The 18,131-nt window shown below is 37.8% G+C and overlaps 1 long non-coding RNA gene across 1 annotated transcript; it reads right to left on the bottom strand.

Moving 5' to 3' along the window:
- Positions 1-886: 886 nt before the first annotated feature.
- On the bottom strand, positions 887-1,136 carry LOC121982869. The gene is made up of 2 exons (XR_006112307.1): positions 1,059-1,136; positions 887-974 (listed from the first exon to the last, which is right to left on the bottom strand). It is a non-coding gene; the product is annotated as an uncharacterized LOC121982869 (long non-coding RNA).
- Between the last annotated feature and the right edge of the window lie 16,995 nt (positions 1,137-18,131).

Raw genomic sequence — 18,131 nt, 5'->3', positions numbered from 1 at the left:
CAACATTGCCAGCATTGTTTTCTTCAATGAAACTGATGGTGGAGTTTATCACGAGCAACACTACAATACTGACAAAGTCTTGCCAGTCTGGGGGGTTTCCACTGTCGTTGGCCAAGGCAATGGCCATGATGGCAGCCATTTCCATCACCCATGAAAGGGGGTTCCACATGAAACTCAAAAATTAACTTTTAAGGCAATCCAAAAGGATTAAAGGTTAATACAACTATATTGTCTATACAAGTAAAAGATCCTATAGAGTCCAGAGTCTATACAAAAAAATTTATGATATCAATACAAAATAAAAAAGTTTTCAAGTTTCACAAAATAACTTTCAGTTTGAAGCTCCACTTCTCCATTGTTTTACTCCTCCTTTGTACCGAGTCAAACCTTGAAACAAGCCAACAAGGTATGAAATAAACAAATTAAAATCTAAAAGATTTTTAAAAACCTATACTTAATAAACTTAAATGGTTTAATCAACTTACTTTTCATTAGAATCATCAATCATGTGTTGCAGTAGGTTTTGATCCAGTATCCTCATTTGTTAATAAATTCATAATATTTTTAGTCAAATCATTCAACCCCACCTTAGTAGTTTCTACAAAAACAAATATTAGTAAAACAAATAACTTTAAAATGAAAATAAAAAAAAACTACTTACCTTTCCCTCCAGCTAACCAATCTCTACAACAAACTAATGCCTCAACAACATCATGCTTCATTGCACTACGATATTGGCCAAGTATCCTACCACCAGTGCTAAAAGCTGATTCAGAAGCAACTGTAGAAATTGAAACACTCAAGATATCTCTAGCCATTTGTGCAAGGTCAGGATACCTAAATTGGTGAGCTTTCCAAAACCCGAGAACATCCAATTTTGTTATTCTATCAATTGTTGGTTCTTCCAAATATAGCTCTAATTGACTCTTTTGAGCTCTGCCAATGAATTCTAAACTTTGAAAAGTGTCAAATTCCTATATCATAAATGAAATGTATTAGTAACACTGTAACAAGTAGTAAAAAATAATGAGGAAATGCAAAAAAATTATCAACAGTACCTTCAAAACATCCATGCATCCGCTGCCTAAATTTAGAGCAAGAGAAGCATTATCATCAATGGCGTTATGAGAGCTCGAAGATGCACTGCTAGTACTTACCTTGGAAGCAATACCCATGTGCATATATTCCTCAAACAAAGAAACCAATTTGGATCTTACAAGACTTAATTCATTACTACCATGTCCATATAACTTGTTGTAACAAAACTCAACAAATTGCATCTTGAACCTCGGATCAACTATCACGACAATGACAAACAAAATGTTATAATCTTTCCAGTACTTATCAAATTTATGAAACATACGATTGGCCATTGATCTCATGAAATCATTAGAGCTTTGCAAGGCTTGACTTATTGTCAACTGAACTGTAAAGATGCGAGGAAAGTAAAGGTTGGCAGTAGGATATTTCACTCCAAAAAACAAAGTTGTTGTCTCATAGAAAACCTTAAGGAATTTGAATATTTTTTTCAACTTGTCCCCACTCATCAACCGATGGACAATGTGTGAAATTAGTATAAGCCAATCTCAAATGATTAAAGCACGCCGATAATACATGGCACTAGAAAGCATCAAATATGTAGAATTCCATCTAGTAGGAACATCTTGCCTTAGTGATTTCTTAGAATCAAGTGAAGTTTGGGTAACCGATTCTATAAACTTTTGCTTTCTCACTTGACTGCCTTTTACATACTTTACACATTCACGAATTTTATCAACAGAACTATCAATTCTTTTCAAACCTTCTTGCACAATTAAATTGAGAATGTGTGCACAACAACGAACATGCAAAAACTCGCCACCACTCACAAATGAACAATTTAAACCAAGTTGATCCCTTAAAAGGCCAACAAACACATCATTTGCAGCCGCAATGTCTAATGTAATTGTGAAAACCTTTCTCTGAATTCCCCAAACATTGAATAAATTATTAATTTTATCACACAATGCAATACTAGAGTGAGGTGGAGGCATGTAAGAGAAGTTAATTATCCTTTTTTGTAAAATCCAATTAGAATCAATGAAATGTGCTGTCAAGCATATATAACCATCAATGGCAATAGAAGTCCACAAATCAGAAGTGAAACAAATTTTTCCAGGGCATGAATGCATTTCTTGAGCTATTCTATTGCATTCATTTTTATGCATCTTGAGAATATCAGTCCTTGCGGTGTTTCTAGTGAAATAGTTTACTTGAGGTTCCAAATACGTAAAAATAGATCTAATTGCCTCATATTCCACAAACTGAAAAGATAAATCATGCTTCACAATTGCTAAGATTAGCAACTCTCTAAATCTTTCTTGGTTAAACCGTTGTGACCTAATGGCAAGGCTTTTATCACCTTGTTCTAACAAAGATTGAGCAATATCACTAGTTTTCTGTTTAGGACACTGATTAAGGATATGGCGTCTGAGATTACCTGTACCCATGCTACTTTCCGCTTTGTATGTAATCCCACAAGCTTTACATTTGCAACGCAAATCTTCCCCCTCTATTTTAGGAAGCATCTCAAAATATTGCCACCGCTTTGATTTCAAGACTCTCTTCCGTTTGCCACTTCCGGAGGCCTTGCCTTGCGAAGACATTTCTTCATCTACATTTAAATCCCTCGTAGTCGTAGATACAGCTAGTGCACCCTCCGGTTCCTCCTCCTCACTATTCTCCTCTTGATCGAGATTAATAGGTTGAGAATTCATGTTGTCGATGATGATGTTGGAGAAATAGAAGAGAATCATGAACCCCCTTCCTTCGACAGCCCAACCCCTGTGAGGCTGTGACCCTGTTGATTGTCGCGGACTCGGGGTGTCGGATTGTCGGTGTCGCACTGTCGCCTGCCTCCTAGCGCCTAAACTCCCGAGTTCCGATTCTCCCGAAGGCAGAAGGCCGAAGTCCCGAACCGAAGCTACGTCTCTCGGTCTCTGGCTCTCTGCGACGTTCTGCCTTCTGCGAAGTGCGAACTCGCCGAACTGCGAAGTGCTACTGTGCGAACCGTAGCCCTAAGCCCCTAATTAAAAGATAAAAGTTTAAAAGTTAAAACATTAAATACAAAAAAAAATGGTTTGGTCTAGTGGGTTCGGGTTGGTTCAGGTGGGTTCGGGTTTATGGGTGACCTGATTCTTAATTCAGGTCAACCCGGGTTGACCTGAACCCAACCCAACCTGGGAAAAGAAATTGGGTCAGATTTCGGGTTCAACCCAATCTGACCCTAATCCAAAAACCCCAACCCTAACCCAATATTTTTCGTGTCGACTCGGGTCGGGTTATCGGGTCTAGTTCATTTTTGACACCCCTAAGATTTATTAAGCTTAAATAATTTATGTTAAGTTTTAAATTAATTAAGATTAATTTTAGATTATTAATGAATTTAAGAATTAAGTTAAATTTTAGGCTGAATTTAATTAATTTTAAATTTTAAGATTTAATTAATTTAATTTTAAATTAAGTTTTAAGTTGAATTAAGTTTAAAATCTAAGATTTAATTAATTTAATTTTAAACTAAGTTTTAAGTTGAATTTAATTAATTTAAAGTTTTGATTTAAATCTTAATTAATTTTGAATTAAAGTTTTGATTAAATTTTAATTAAGGTCTTAAAATTTGAAAATGTTAATTAATTTGATTAGCATAGAATTAATATTAGGTTAAGTTATAGTTGATTCAATTAAGTTTTAAATTAATTTTAATTAAGTTTTTAAATAAATTTTTAATTAAGTTTTAAATTAAATTTTAAATTAAGTTTTAAATTAATTAAGTTTGAAAATAATTAAATTTTTAAAATAAATTTTCAATTAAGTTTTAAATTAATTAATTTGAAAATGATTAAGTTTTTATATTAAGTTTTAAATTAAATATGTTTGAAAATAATTAAATTTTTTAAATAAATTTTTAATTAAGTTTTAAATTTTTAATTAACTATTTAAATTAATTTTAATTAAGTTTGAAAATAACTAAAATTTTTAAATAATTTTTTAATGAAGTTTAAAAATATTTAAAAATTTAAATAAATTTTCAATTAAGTATTTAAATTAAGTTTTAAATTAATTAAGTTTAAAATAATTAATTTTTTTAAATAAATTTTTAATTAAGTTTTAAATTAATTTTAAAATAATTAATTTTGAAAATAATTAAATTTTTAATTAAGTTTTAAATTTTTTAATTAAGTATTTTGAAAATGATTGTTAAACCCATATTAGATTCAAACAAAGCTTTGGGTTAATCAAGCAAGCTTCCTAAGGATAAGTTTTTGGTCAGTGGTGAGACATATAACCTTCTTGTATATCAACGGTGGACCACTTTAAGAATGCTTTCCAATTAGTCCCGTCCAAAAAACTTAATACTAGGTTTTGGTCTAACTAGCCCATGTTTGATTGTGATAGTTTCGGTCAGATCCATTAAGTCTAATGCACCAGGTAGAATATACAAGATTCAGCCTAGACATGCCTTTGACAAAGCTTCCTTGACGTACTATCATCCCAATCCATTCTGATGCTATGTTTTTAGGGTTTGGTAAACCTTTTTAACTAACTGTTCTAAACTAAGTAGAAAAATAAACTAATCCTAAGCATGCATAGTTGATTAATCAAGTTGGTTGAATAGTTTTCTTATTTGCTCCCTCTGAGTCATATCTTAGATATGGTCTATCTAAGTAATGAATTTGACTCTTAGGGATTAAATAATGATTTGGTTTAATTAAACATTTTTTAGGAACCCATGCTTGGACTTGATTTCTAACATTTGGACTTATTAAAGATATGTATGGTTTATTGGTATTATTTGGTTTATAGCCAAGTCTCGATTTGTTGTACATAGCTCGTTATGACCCAAGTACCATATTTAGGCACTTAGATCTCAGTTCGAACTTTTCCAATATTTTTTTGAGTCACTCAACTTGACCTTTCAAGTTAGAATTTTCTTCCTCAAGTTTTGCAACTTAAGTTGAACTTCAGACTTGAACTTTCCACCACTTTGTGAATACTTTCCAAATTAGTCCCACAAAAAAAAGTTAATACTAGGTTTTGGTCTAACTAGCCCATGTTTGATTGGGATATTTTTGTCAAATCCATTAAGTCTAGTGCACCAGGTAGAATACACAAGATTCAGCCTAGACATGCCTTTGACAAAGCTTCCTTGACGTATGATAAGCGAATTTGTCACATCTGCTAATCAAATTGTACAAATGTATTTCCACTGAACCCCTTAATTTCACAATAACGTTGTAGTAACGAGCCCAGGATCGATCTCTCGAGGAACAAACGATAGGATGTAATCTAGGATTGTCTTTTATTCCTATTTTTGGGGTTTTAATATGTAAGTGGGGGTTTAATGCTTTGAATCTAAATCTAACAAATGAAAGCACAACAAATAAAGAGATTACTCTAACGCATAAATGAAATCTACTTGTGTGCCAATAATCAAACCCAAACGCATTGTCACTCTACGTTGTGATTAAATTATTAACACACACTTAAACTAAGATTGAAATAGAAAATATCAAATTAAGTCTGATCTAAAGTAAAATGTAAACCCTAACTTAAAACTCAAACACTAAACAATTAACCAAGCATCAAATAAAACTTAAAATAAGCTTTAACAAGGTAATGAAATACTAAATTACTTGCTAAAATCATAACAAACATCAAATGAATCTGTTCTAAGATAATAAAAAATAGTAACAAAATGAAATATACCCTAACCGATCCAACTCTCAACCAATCTCACCAAACTTCACACTCTTGCCGTCACACAAGAGTGCCAAAGTCGAGACCACCCAACTTTGGACCTCAGTGGAGCATCTCAGTGGCGTATCAGTTCAAGGAATGCTCAAGGACACCGACGGACCACCCCCGGCTAGCTAAGAACATCCCCAAACCCCAAGAATGGCCGAAATCTAAAAATCTGGCCTCTGGATCTGATGGGAAGTTGTGGAACGCGGATGAACGTCGAGTGGAGCTCAGGAACACCGGAAGACCACCTCCAAATGTTGCTGATGGGAATCGGAGCTCAGATTTGGAGGAACACCTCCAAATTTGAGGTGAACAGAGAAGATGCCGCGAGCCAAATTCCACCGGAGAGAACACCCTCCAATGGCTCCAGAAGATCGGGATGATACTGCCGAGAAGCTCTCCACCGAGATTGAAGCTCGAGAGATTGATTGGAGAAGAGAAAGGGATCGAAATCCGGAAGATGCCGCGCCACGGGACGAAGCTGCGTGGTAGAGGATCGACGAAGAAGAAAGGGAACTGTAGCTTCTGTTTTAAATCTGATCCAGATTTGAACGGACGGCTAGGAGCAATTTGGAGCTAAATCAACGGTGAAAGCTTGCCCAAAATCCGATCCGAAGGTACTGATCTTGATCTAGAGTCTGGATCTACCCTCCCTTAGGTCGGATCGATCAGATCATCACTGGATGGCCCAGATCTTCTGATCTTCAATGAACATCCCAGATTAATCCGGCTGGATCAATGGCTGGATGAACTCAGATCTGGATCAAAACTTCTGGATCTTCATCAATGGCTTAGATCTGCTCCACATTAGGTTGGATCGGCCAGATCTTCAACGGATGGTCCAGATCTGTCCTATTCTTGATGAACGACCCATAATGCTCCAAAGCTTGATCTTCTTGTTTGAACTCCGATTCGAGCCCAATTTCGGTCCAAATATATCCAAATCTATGATCATTTGATGCCTACAAAATAAAAAGCAAATATTAGCACCAAATAATATCAAAAATAAGATAATTTACAATTAAATCCAAAAATACACATAATGCATGAAATTTGATGTAACCATGATTTAAACCTATAAAATCAACATCAAACCATGCATATATGAATCAAAATAATACAATAAAATCATGGTTATCAAATCCCCCACACTTAGTCTTGAACGTCCCGTGAAAGTAAAGAAAACTAAAAATCATCTCCATAGAAAATTCCCTAGCAATATCTAAAAGATAGTAAAAAGAATTTAACTAAGATCATCTTAAAGATCATAAACAATCATGAATACAATCCAAACAATAATCAGTAGGTATGGTAGTTTCAATCCAATTGAAAAATTAAGCAAGTTACAATCTCACAAGAATTTACCTATTCTAGCTCTCACACTCAAGCATGTGTATAAAGTGGAGTTCACTCAATGCAACTCACAACATTTCACTACCATAAGCTTGCTTATTTTCTAATTCTCCACAACTATAAACATAGCATACATGAATCAAAAGGATTTAATCATGAAGAATTTAAATAGAAGCAAAAAGAACAATTGAAATGGATGAAATAGGCAAAAGAAAAGGCATTAATAAAGAAAATGAGAAGATGAGAGTATTGGAGGAGTATACTTGATGAGTTGACCATTTTGATGTAAAAAGAGTTGTATACCATTTGTTTTAACCAATTCAAAGTATCAAGCTACCCTCCCATTCAATTTGAATGCCAACATAGAATCTTGATACATTGTCTCCCTTTTGATACTCTCTTGAATGTGCCAATTTTCAAAAAATTTTCTTTCACTATTTTTCCACTTCAATTTCAGCAATTTGGAAGCTCAAAAATAATCTCAAATCATGAAGAATAATTCCCTTCCCCCACACTTAAACTTGGCCGTCTCGGGCAATAAAACACATCATGCATTCACTTAATTGATACTAATCTTGCCACTATTTGCATCATTCTGCATATTTTGTTTTCTTTTCTTTCGGAATTCAAGTAACCAAGCAAATTGAATCAAAACCTCAATTCCAACAGGAGCTCAAATTATTACAACAACTTAGAAATTAGAATTTCAGCAACTTGCTTATCCACAATGTGCAGAAATCACACTGTCAACTTGGAAAGCTTTTAATTGGCACAAAGATTCAGAATTCAAGAAATCAGAAAATCAAATTCCAGCAGCACAAAAACTCACCTTCATCAATCTATAGCTGCTCGAGCACCTATTTGAAGATGATGTTCACTAAGCTACCTATATCAATAAACGTGTGATGGATGTTATAATATAATAGCCTTAATTATTAAAGCATCATCATGGGGTACTTCGACCCTATCTAAATCTTTGGGCTCAAAGCTTATATCTAGTCCCTGGGCCTACTCCTGACTGTAGCCAATCGTGTAGATCTCCAATCAGTGAGCAGATGACTTCCTCACCCAGTTGGAGTCTCTGTCGGTTGAGCCTTCTACAATCATGCCAATATCCCCTAGAGTGATTTTATTACAATTCTCCTCTTGCCGCGTCAGGGGATGCTCCTGTAGGACCTAGGCGAGAGCCTGGGCTTAGTGTCCTTACAGTTGGGGCATTCTCTGACACCATTCAATGCCCTGGCAATCTCTTCATGGTGGTCCATTCGATCGCTGGTAATGACGATGTTTGGGAAATGGTGAGTACCGATGGAACCCTTGGTTGTCTGTTTAGTGATTCCCCAAATTGTAGTAATCCTAGATATCATGGGTATTCGACCAGTGGTATGTGCAAACCTCTGCGGATCCCATTTAGGGGGCTCAGGATACCTTTTCTGCTCAACCTCCACGTGTTGTATGGCGTGGGACCGTGGTTCTTGATGATGAGGCTAAGGGCCCGCTTGGGGTCCTTTATGTGGAAGAGGGGGTGGGACTTGACGCTTGGGAACTGAGGCCAGAGCAGCCATGGTGACTTCTTTCTTTTGGGTGGGCTGCACCTCTTTGACATTAATGTATTTAGTTGTTTAGTCGAGTAGATGGTCAAAATCCCTAGGGGGTCTCCTGATAAGAGAGTGAAAGAAATCATTATCTGCAAGCCCTTGAGAAAAGGCGCTCACCAGGATTTTTAGGGTGGTCGTGGGTACATCTATGACTACCTGATTAAATTTTTTGATGTAGGCCCTGAGCATCTCTTTGGGCCCCTACTTGAGTGAGAAGAGGCTTAGGAGAGTTTTATGGTAATGGTGACTACTGACAAAAAGATGAAGGAAAGTCTTGCGAAAATCTTTAAAATAGCAGATGGATTCGCTAGCAATTGTTTGAACCACCTTTATGCCAAGCCAGAAAGTGTTGTAAGGAACACTCGACACTTCATGCCATCCGTGTATTGGTAAAAGAGGGCAACATTTTCAAATTTAAGGAGGTGGTCTTCAGTGTCAGTTGAACCTCTATATTTCCCTATCGTCAAGGGTTGATAGTGTTTTAGCAGTTTGTATCCCAATATTTTCTGGGAGAATGACATGCTTGTCCATTCAGGAGAGTCATTGACTCTTAAGGCTTTTCTCTTGCGTATATCCTACATGGGCTCATCCCCAGTAGATGATACTTGGGGCATTTCCTCTCGGCCCATTTTCCTGAGCGCAATGTGGAATAGTGCCCAGTGGCGTGCTACCGGGGATGGTGGTAGAGGCGGTAAGTCAATTAGCGGGATGGATAGTTGCATAAACCTCGTCACTACTGGAGGAACTAGTTGAAATCCAACCAGACCCATCCTGGAGGCTATCGAGTCATGCGACAACGTGCCAACGATGGCTGCTTACTACTGTTGCATCATCTTTTGAACCCAGGCTATGACCAGCAACTCAAAATCTTCTTGAGATAGGGTGACAGTTGTGAATTGTCCAACTTCTTCCATATCTACTTTTCATATTCATGCAAAAGTTTTCACAGATGGAACGAAATTTGATTCTGTCTGAAAACTGAAGAGATGACATGCTAGGCAGGTGGTGATGTGGTTGACCGATAGAAGACTTCACGAAGGAAAGAGATGATGAACTAGAGTGGAAAAGGAGCTTACTCTTCCTCTTTGCACACACTCAAATGAGAAGACAGAATGTCAATGCCCAAAAACTAGAGAAGGGGTCCTTGGCGAAGGCCCTCTGATGCTCAAGTCAGTACAATATCTGAGCAGGAAAATGGAGAGAAGAATAGTAGAATGTGCGCGCGTAAGTAAGGCTGTTGTAAGGTGTGCGTACCTTGCCAATGAAGAGAACCCCACCTTTATATACCACCCCTCATAACTGCCACAACCATGAGGTGGCAGAGAATGTCGAAGGTTGTTGAGTAAGAGAAGACATACAGCTTGGGTGATGCAATGTAATCGTCTGAGGAATCTTTCGTTAATCATATATGCTTCTCTTTTGTCTTTTGTAACTTACACCATTAATGAGGCGGTTTAAGGAATATATTGTCATAATTTATTGGCTGATAGAAAGTGCAATCACCTTCAAAGAAGGTTCTAGTGAATGCTCATATTTGTAATAAGGGAATATTCTCTGACAAATAGTTATTATTCTGACAAATTACTGTGATTCTTTGACCATGTTGTCTACTGAGTGCATCTCGGCCTGATTTATAAACTAATCGATTGTATAACCATCCTTCACTTAAGCCGCTTGACTATACATTAAGTACTGCTAGGGATCTATTCTGGAAGTAATATGAAGATAAGTCCCTTAGGTCCAGTCGATTCTATGATCGACCGACCATATGCTAGGATACTTGCCTATGAGAAATGGGGAACTGAGTCTCTGGAGATTCGATCGATACTTTAAGCTGATTATCCTTATGAGAAGACTTGCCTTTGAATTAAGAATCTAAGATCTGAAAATTTGGTCAAGTTTATATGAGGAATTATTTTTCTGTATGTATGAGTTGCATACATGCTGAGCTATGGAAATCTGACTAGAGTAATTACCGACCGACTATATGAAGGAGAGATGACATGTGAGAAAACCCATAGGGTCTACCGACATTAGGGTTGACCAACATTGGGGTTAACCGGTCATACACTTAAAGACTTGTACTGAGTGTGAAGTTGGGTCCCATTACTCTGGCCAGACATATGACTGGACAGATCTATGATAGGTCAGTATTCCCTTAAACTCAGTCGGCTATTGACTGCTCAGATATATAATAGATGCCTTAATATAGGAACGGGGTGCTAGGTTTCTTGAGTCCGACTGGCTCATAGGTCAACCATCCTTATACTAAAGGTCTTAGCACCGGACAAATAACAAAGCCTCATAGAGAATGCCACGCTGCCTATCACCTCCTCTTGACTTTGACTACCCCATCACCTTAACATTAACTACCATGTCGTATCTCAATCCGCCTGTAACATCCCGTATGAGAACACACAATGTTTGTTGCTAAAGAATTTGCACCGATGCAGTCATGAACTAGCAGCCTCGTCGCCAATGAGGCAGTGAACACGTGGTGACAAGGGCACAAACTTGCGGTCTCCTACAAAGGAACTCGCGACTTTTGTAATAAAGGAACTAACAGTGACTTGGCTATGACGGAACTCATAATATCTGTAGTGAAGAAACCCATGGTGTCTATCACTAAGGAACTTGCAGTGACTAGGCCATGAGGAACTCGTGGTTTTGTCATGAAGGAACTTGTGATGATAAGGCTGTAAACTCATGATGATGAAGCCCTTCCATTGCAACACAATGAGGTTGCTTGATCAAACATGGCTCTATTTACTTTGAGGTGTGGATAGAGAAAGGAAAGGATTATGGTGAAAAAAAATCCATGAAGAGAAAAGAAAGGAAATAAGAGGGAAGAGAAGAGAATCTTGGAAGAAAAAGACAAGGGAAAAGGGAAAGAAAGAGAGAACCCTACATCAATGGGGATGGTGGCAGATTGAGGGGATCTTCCCTAGAAAAGCCCTTGCCTATCTCGAGCAGACCATCAGATCCAAGTCTGTCGATGTGAGAAGATCTGATTACTTTGACGTCATTGCAAGACCATTATCGGGGGATATCTTTGCCACCATGCTCCTTGCTACCTGCGACGGTGTTTGTCAGCTCTTTTATGGCGATGACTCTTGGAATTTCATCGTCGACCATGGAGACTAGCTCTTGGGAAAGGCACTGCTCTCGACCCCATCTTCTTTATTGTCATCCTCCTCTAGTTTCCTCTGTAGAAGGTGCCGGATGCGGTGGAGGAGTGTTATCGCCGATGATTTCCATGACAAGCTAGGTGGAGGACCACCTAGTGGTGTGTTTGCACGTCGTGAGGTGGTGGGACAAATTGCCATGGCCATGATGCCTTATTTCTTTCCTGAGTTAGGAAAAAAATGTGATCTCTTTGGTGGGAGAAATATAGATTCTGTCTCCCTTTGTTCTTGTGTGTTATTTTTGTAGGATCGTTATGCTAGAGGGGGTGAATAACGCTCATGACTTTCACATTTATTTTAAAATCGGTTGAGAGTAAATTGTGCAACGAAAAGTAAAGTGAAAGATAAGGAAGAACACATATGAACCCAAGTCAAGGTTTACTTGGTTCGGAGGCTATGACGACTCCTACTCCGAGGCCCACGATCGTTGATCACTTTCATTAGGCAATTACTATCAATTCAAATAAGTACAGAAATAGATTTACAATGTTTAAGAAATTGTAGTAATGTAAATGTACCAACAACTATAAATTTAAAGAATTGTCCCTTTAGTTGTCAGTGCAGTATTTGGGCACCGCCGAGTTATTTCTAGAGAAGCATGCAGAAGAAAAACTTGTTCAGAATGTTGTTATTCAGGTGCTGGTCAAATCCTCCTTTTATATCCCACTCTGGGCGCCTGCAACCTCCCCCGAGCGCTCCTTTAGGGCTGACATGGCATGCTCTCATCGAAACTCGATTTTAAAAAATTATTCAGCTCCATGCACCTGGACCACCCCCAGGGGCCCAGATTGTGATGTAGCTCTACCAGTCAGTGCACTCTTGCTGTCCGAGTAGATCGAATTTTGGTTGCCCGAGTGCCTAGAGCAACTCCAGGTTCTTGGACCCCCGAGGGTGCCAGGCCAAGCACCTTGTTGCTTAACGTAGGGATCTCGAGTGCTCGGACTCCCTCCGGGTGCTCGGACCACCATTTTCTGCACTTCTATTTTTTGTAAAATAATGTTAGTTCAGGCAAATAATATTTAAAGAATGGAAAGTTTTGACAGCCTTTGGATTGTCTGGTCCTAACTTTGAGTTTCACTAAAACTCTAGGTCGGATCTGTAACGCCCGAAAATTCTCAAAATAAATTTTATAAATATTCTATTATTTTTTCTGGAATTTTAAAATATTTTTATGGAATTTTTGGAGTAGCAGAAGTAGAAAAATTAAATAAAAACGTAAAATAGCCTAAGTGGGAATTGAACCTGAGACCTATTAGACCCTACGATTTATAGATGACTTTAGTAACCAAGGGGTCCCAGCAAGGGTGTGCTGAAAGAAGAAGAGAGAAATTATATTTATGATTAAGTTGGGTTGTATTGATCCCTTAATATAAATAAGGAATTTAAGTGGGAGTTATTATTCTTGAACGACAACTCTCCCTCAAATCCTCACCGCCGCCCCTCCCTCTTCCTCACCCTCTCGGCACACCAAGCCCAAGAAAACCTAGGGTTCTATCCCTAGGGTCGTAGGAGCACTTTCCGGCGACAACTCCGATACGAGGGCGCTCTTCTCCGTGAGAAGAACGCGTAGACGTAAGAAGATCGTCGAAGAGATCTTCTTCTCCGGAAACCTAGCGATCGAAAATTGTAAGAAACTTAGCGCAGAAAGTAAGTAACCCCTCACCTGCAGTATAAGTAACTAATCATATTCTTTTAAGTTCTTAGTTCGCTTTTATGTTCTTAGTGTAGCCATATGCAGAGATAGAGCACATCAGGTGCTCGATAAAATGACTAGTACAGTTATATGCTGCAGTAGACATTTTAATAGCTCAGTTAAATGCCATAGATGCATTCTAAATAGCATACATAGTCTTGCTCCAGTTTATATAAGACTACGGTCCAATGGGTGGGCTCCTATAGTCGCCTCTAGGTTCAGATAACCTAGCTCTAAGTTCAGATAACCTAGTAAGGATAAGATAAATCAGTTTATGAACGGTATTTTACTTTTATTAGTGGCACTGTACTGGACTCTCAGTTGTCCTTGGGTTGGGTTCCCATAGTCGTCCCTAGGTTTAGATAACCTAGTAAACCCTACTGGATTCGGGACTAGCTACCTCGGGCCTAGTTAGGGATACACGCATAGCAAGTACAGTTGCCGGGCCCATCAACAACATGATTATTATTTTTATCTATTATAAAAATAGTTTTCACAACTTTACAAATCAGATATATGAATACAGTTCAGCTTCAACATTAACCTAACATAAGTTTTAGCTTAGTTTATGTATCGGTTTAGTTTCCTTGATGATACAGTAACTAGTTTTATGTTCAGTATTTGATTGCCATGACTTTCATGTCCATATGCCATGTTCCTAGCAATTCCAGTATGATCATCAGCATGCATTTCAAATAGCATCTTTTAAAAGCATGATTTCATCGAATGCATATTTTGTGAGGTAGATGGTTCTTACTAAGCTCCCATGCTTATAGCTTCCCTTTTTCCTTATACTGCAGATAAAGGTAAAGGGAAGATCGACTAGCAGAGGCTGGAGTTCAATGCGACCAGATGTGTGTGAGAAGGAACCTGGAATAAAGATTTTGGGAATTAGCAAATTTAAAAACTTAGTATTTCCTTATGTTGTTACTTTTCTACACTTTTAGGATGTTAAGTACCATGAATTGTGAAGGTATACCCTATGCCATGCTTAGACTCCTCGTTGTCTTGATATTGGATAGTAAACTATAAGTAATGTCATGCCTAGTAGTATTTTTATGCTGGTAGTTGATTCTTGTGAGTTGGGAATGAGTTTCGGGTGGAATTTCTGGAAAATCAGAAACCCAATCGATCAGCCGATCGATTGAGGAGTCTTCAATCGATCAGCCGATCGATTGGAGGAAATCCCCATATACAGAAAGCTGTTGAATCGATTAGCGGATCGATTCAGGAGTCCTCGATCGATCAGCCGATCGATTGAGACGCGACTTCCGCGTACAGAAAGCTGATGAATCGATCAGCTGATCGATTGGCCATGGATCGATCAACCGATCAATTGGGGAGCTCATTCCTGCAAATAGAGAGCTACTGGATCGATCAGCTGATCGATTGAGGTTTCTCCATCGATCAGCCGATCGATTGAGGTTTTTCAATCGATCAGCCGATCGATTGGGAGAACTCCCCGCGTACAGAACGTTGCTGAATCGATCATTGGATCGATTGGCCAGACTGGATCGATCAGCCGATCGATCCAGAAGGTTCTTCAGTGCACAGAAGCACGTTGAATCGATTAGTGGATCGATTGAAGACTTTTCAATCGATTGAGTCCCAACTCAATCGATTGGTGAAGTCTGAATTCAGCTCCTAGACTATATGAGAAGTCTAGATTCTAGATTTTTGAGTAAATAGCAGGGATTTTAATTAGTACAGTTTTTCGCACTTTATAGTTCAGTTTAGCAGAATGTAACCCTCGACCTTACAGCTTAACCAGTAGAAGGCAGGGCGTTACGAGATCAATGCCTACTGTTCCCTCTTCGGGGAATGTGCTCTCACCTATTTCTCTCAGGAGAAATTACCTTTTGCCAGATCAGTCCTTCAGATCATCTAAACTTCTACTCAACATCCGAGGCTTCAGGACTTTTGTGTTGGACGCCTAATCTCTGACACATTTAGTCTTTCGTCTGGTGTCCGCGACCCCCGGGACTTCCACCTAGAATCTGTGACCCTAGGATTTCACCTGATGTCCTCAAACTACCAAGACTTTACGCAACCCCCCAAACTAGGACTTTGTTGCCTAACCACAGCTAGGACTTTCCTTTGCCTAAGATCCATTAGGACTTTTCTGGACATTTAGTTCAACTTGTTAAATCATAAGACAGTTTAACTTTGAACCCTTTACTATAATCAAAACTTAGGTTCGATCGTCTGGTGCTTTCGGCACCAACAATCTCCCCCTTTTTGATTATGGCAACACACTTCAAAGTTAAGTTTAAATAAGTAAAAATAAGTAAAGCTAAGTAAGTATTCTTAGAAGTAGATAACATTTTTAAATATTAAGTTTCTAAGTTTTGAAATGGAACTAAGAATTCTTTAAAGAGTTCAAAAACTTCCCCTAAAACATAGCATTTTTCTTAGCCATTTCCTTGATCAAAGACTTAGCTACATACTTAGATTTTGAAGAAACTTTGTTAAGTACTGAGCTTTTGAAAAAGATTTTGATGAAAACTAAGTTAAGTACTTATCTTTTAAAAAACTCAGTTAAGTATTTAGCTTTAAAAAGATTTATAAAAACTTAGTTTAGTTAAGTACTTGGCTTTAAAACAATTTTTATAAAAACTTAGCTTTAAACATATTTTTAATACTTAACTTTTTAAAAGATTTTTAGTAAAAATTAAACTTAGCTTTAAAATTTTTTTTTGTACTTAGCTTTTAAAAAATTTTTTAGTAAAAACTAAACTTAGCTTTAAAAAGATTTTTAGTACTTAGTTTTTAAAATTATTTTTAGTACTTAGCTTTTAAAAAGATTTTTATAAAAACTTAGCTTAAAAATAATTTTGATAAATGCTTAGTTAAGAAAAAAATTCATTAAAAACTTAATTTTTATTACTCCCCCTTTGACATATATCAAAAAGAATTTCAGAAATAGAAGGAAGAGAGAAAGAAAAATTTAATCCTTAATGCTTAAAAAGTCTTTAAGTGAATGCTTTTAAGTTTGAGGGAGAAGTAAATGATTCTTATCCTAGAGTCCAAGCATGTAAAATTAAAAGTAAAAAGAAATTTTGAAATTTTGTTAAAAAAATTCATCTATTTTACTTAAAATAAATGTCTAACCTTTAGCTACTAGCTGTTTATCATAAGGTAGTAGCGTTCACTTGGTTAGTTGATGTGCGTAGATTATATACTCTTTTATGCATGTTTTTACGCACTTTTACATACTTTGAGCATGCTTGATCTATGCATTTTTATACTTCCAGCTTTCCTTTTAGCATATTTACTCTTTTGGTTCGGAGATATGCTTTTTGTGCATTTTCTGTACACAGGAGTCGAAATTGGTGAAGATTATGCGTCCTCGGGCAAGCTTGGAAGTAATTGAAGGGAGAGAGCATCAGGCCGTGTACCACACATGGCCGTGTAGTCTTAACAGGAAGGGAAGAGGACATGGTCGTGTGAATCTCACACGACCGTGTCTTGATTTGAAGAAATCAGAGCAGATGCCTTACATGGCCGTGTGGATCTACACGGCCGTGTGAGGTTTCCAGAGGCCAAGCAGGTGGTGGCCGTGTGCATCACACGGCCGTGTGAAGTTTCCAGAGAGCAGAAGGGTCTTGGCCGTGTGAACCACACGGCCGTGCAGCTTTGGCAGAGAAGGAACTGGACATGGCCGTGTGAATCTCACACGGCCGTGTCGTGGGGCCGTGTGGCGCCCGATTTCCTCCTCTATTTAAACCTTCCTTCATGAATTGAAAGGGGATCTCTCCCCCTTTGGGAGAAGGCAAGATTTGGTGGTTTCCTCCCATTCTTGGGAGGATTTCTGGGCGATTCTAAGGGAGTTCTTGACGATTTCGACTCCGGAGCGAGGATTGGATCCGAAGACGAGGCTTCTTCGTAGATAAGTTTTCTCCTTCCCCTTTTCTTGGTTTCTTGGATTGGGGATTTAAGAGATGCTTGTAATCTTTATTTCTTCGGGTATTCTTCCTCGATTCATGGAGTAGATCTTGTATTCTAGGATTAAGGGAGTATTTGTATGATGGATTGATGTAATCTCATATGGATTTGCCATTTTCTTGTTTCAATGACATTGTCTTGCTTGTATCAATTAGATCTTGAATGATTAATGGTGATTTGTGCTTAATTCTCATTCTTGATTGATTGTTTGGATTTCTTGTGGACTTTGTAAAGATAAACTCTCACTCGATCATTCGAGGGATCCACGTGACAAGTGCAAGCCCGTGTAAGGACGTTTGAGAGATAATCTTGAAGAGGAAATAGGAATATTCAAGAGAGTAGGATGGATTTTGTGATTAGTTTCTTGTATCTTGATAGATTAATAAGTTGTGGGCTTCTATGTTGATATCCGAGGAAGGCATAGTAATAGGTGCGCTTCTGTGTAAGGACAATGTAGGTTCACGTCTAATTGATCATAGTTAGATACATTTCTCAGTCCTTAGCCGGTTATCTATTGCAAGAGAGAACCGGCAACTTTCTACAAGTGTTTGGCAATTGAGGGATAAGAATTGGTGA

Source organism: Zingiber officinale, chromosome 5A (assembly GCF_018446385.1).
Source record: "Zingiber officinale cultivar Zhangliang chromosome 5A, Zo_v1.1, whole genome shotgun sequence".
NCBI lineage: Eukaryota > Viridiplantae > Streptophyta > Magnoliopsida > Zingiberales > Zingiberaceae > Zingiber > Zingiber officinale.
The sequence above is the reverse complement of the archived record's forward strand: the minus strand, read 5'-3'. Positions and strand labels throughout refer to the sequence as shown.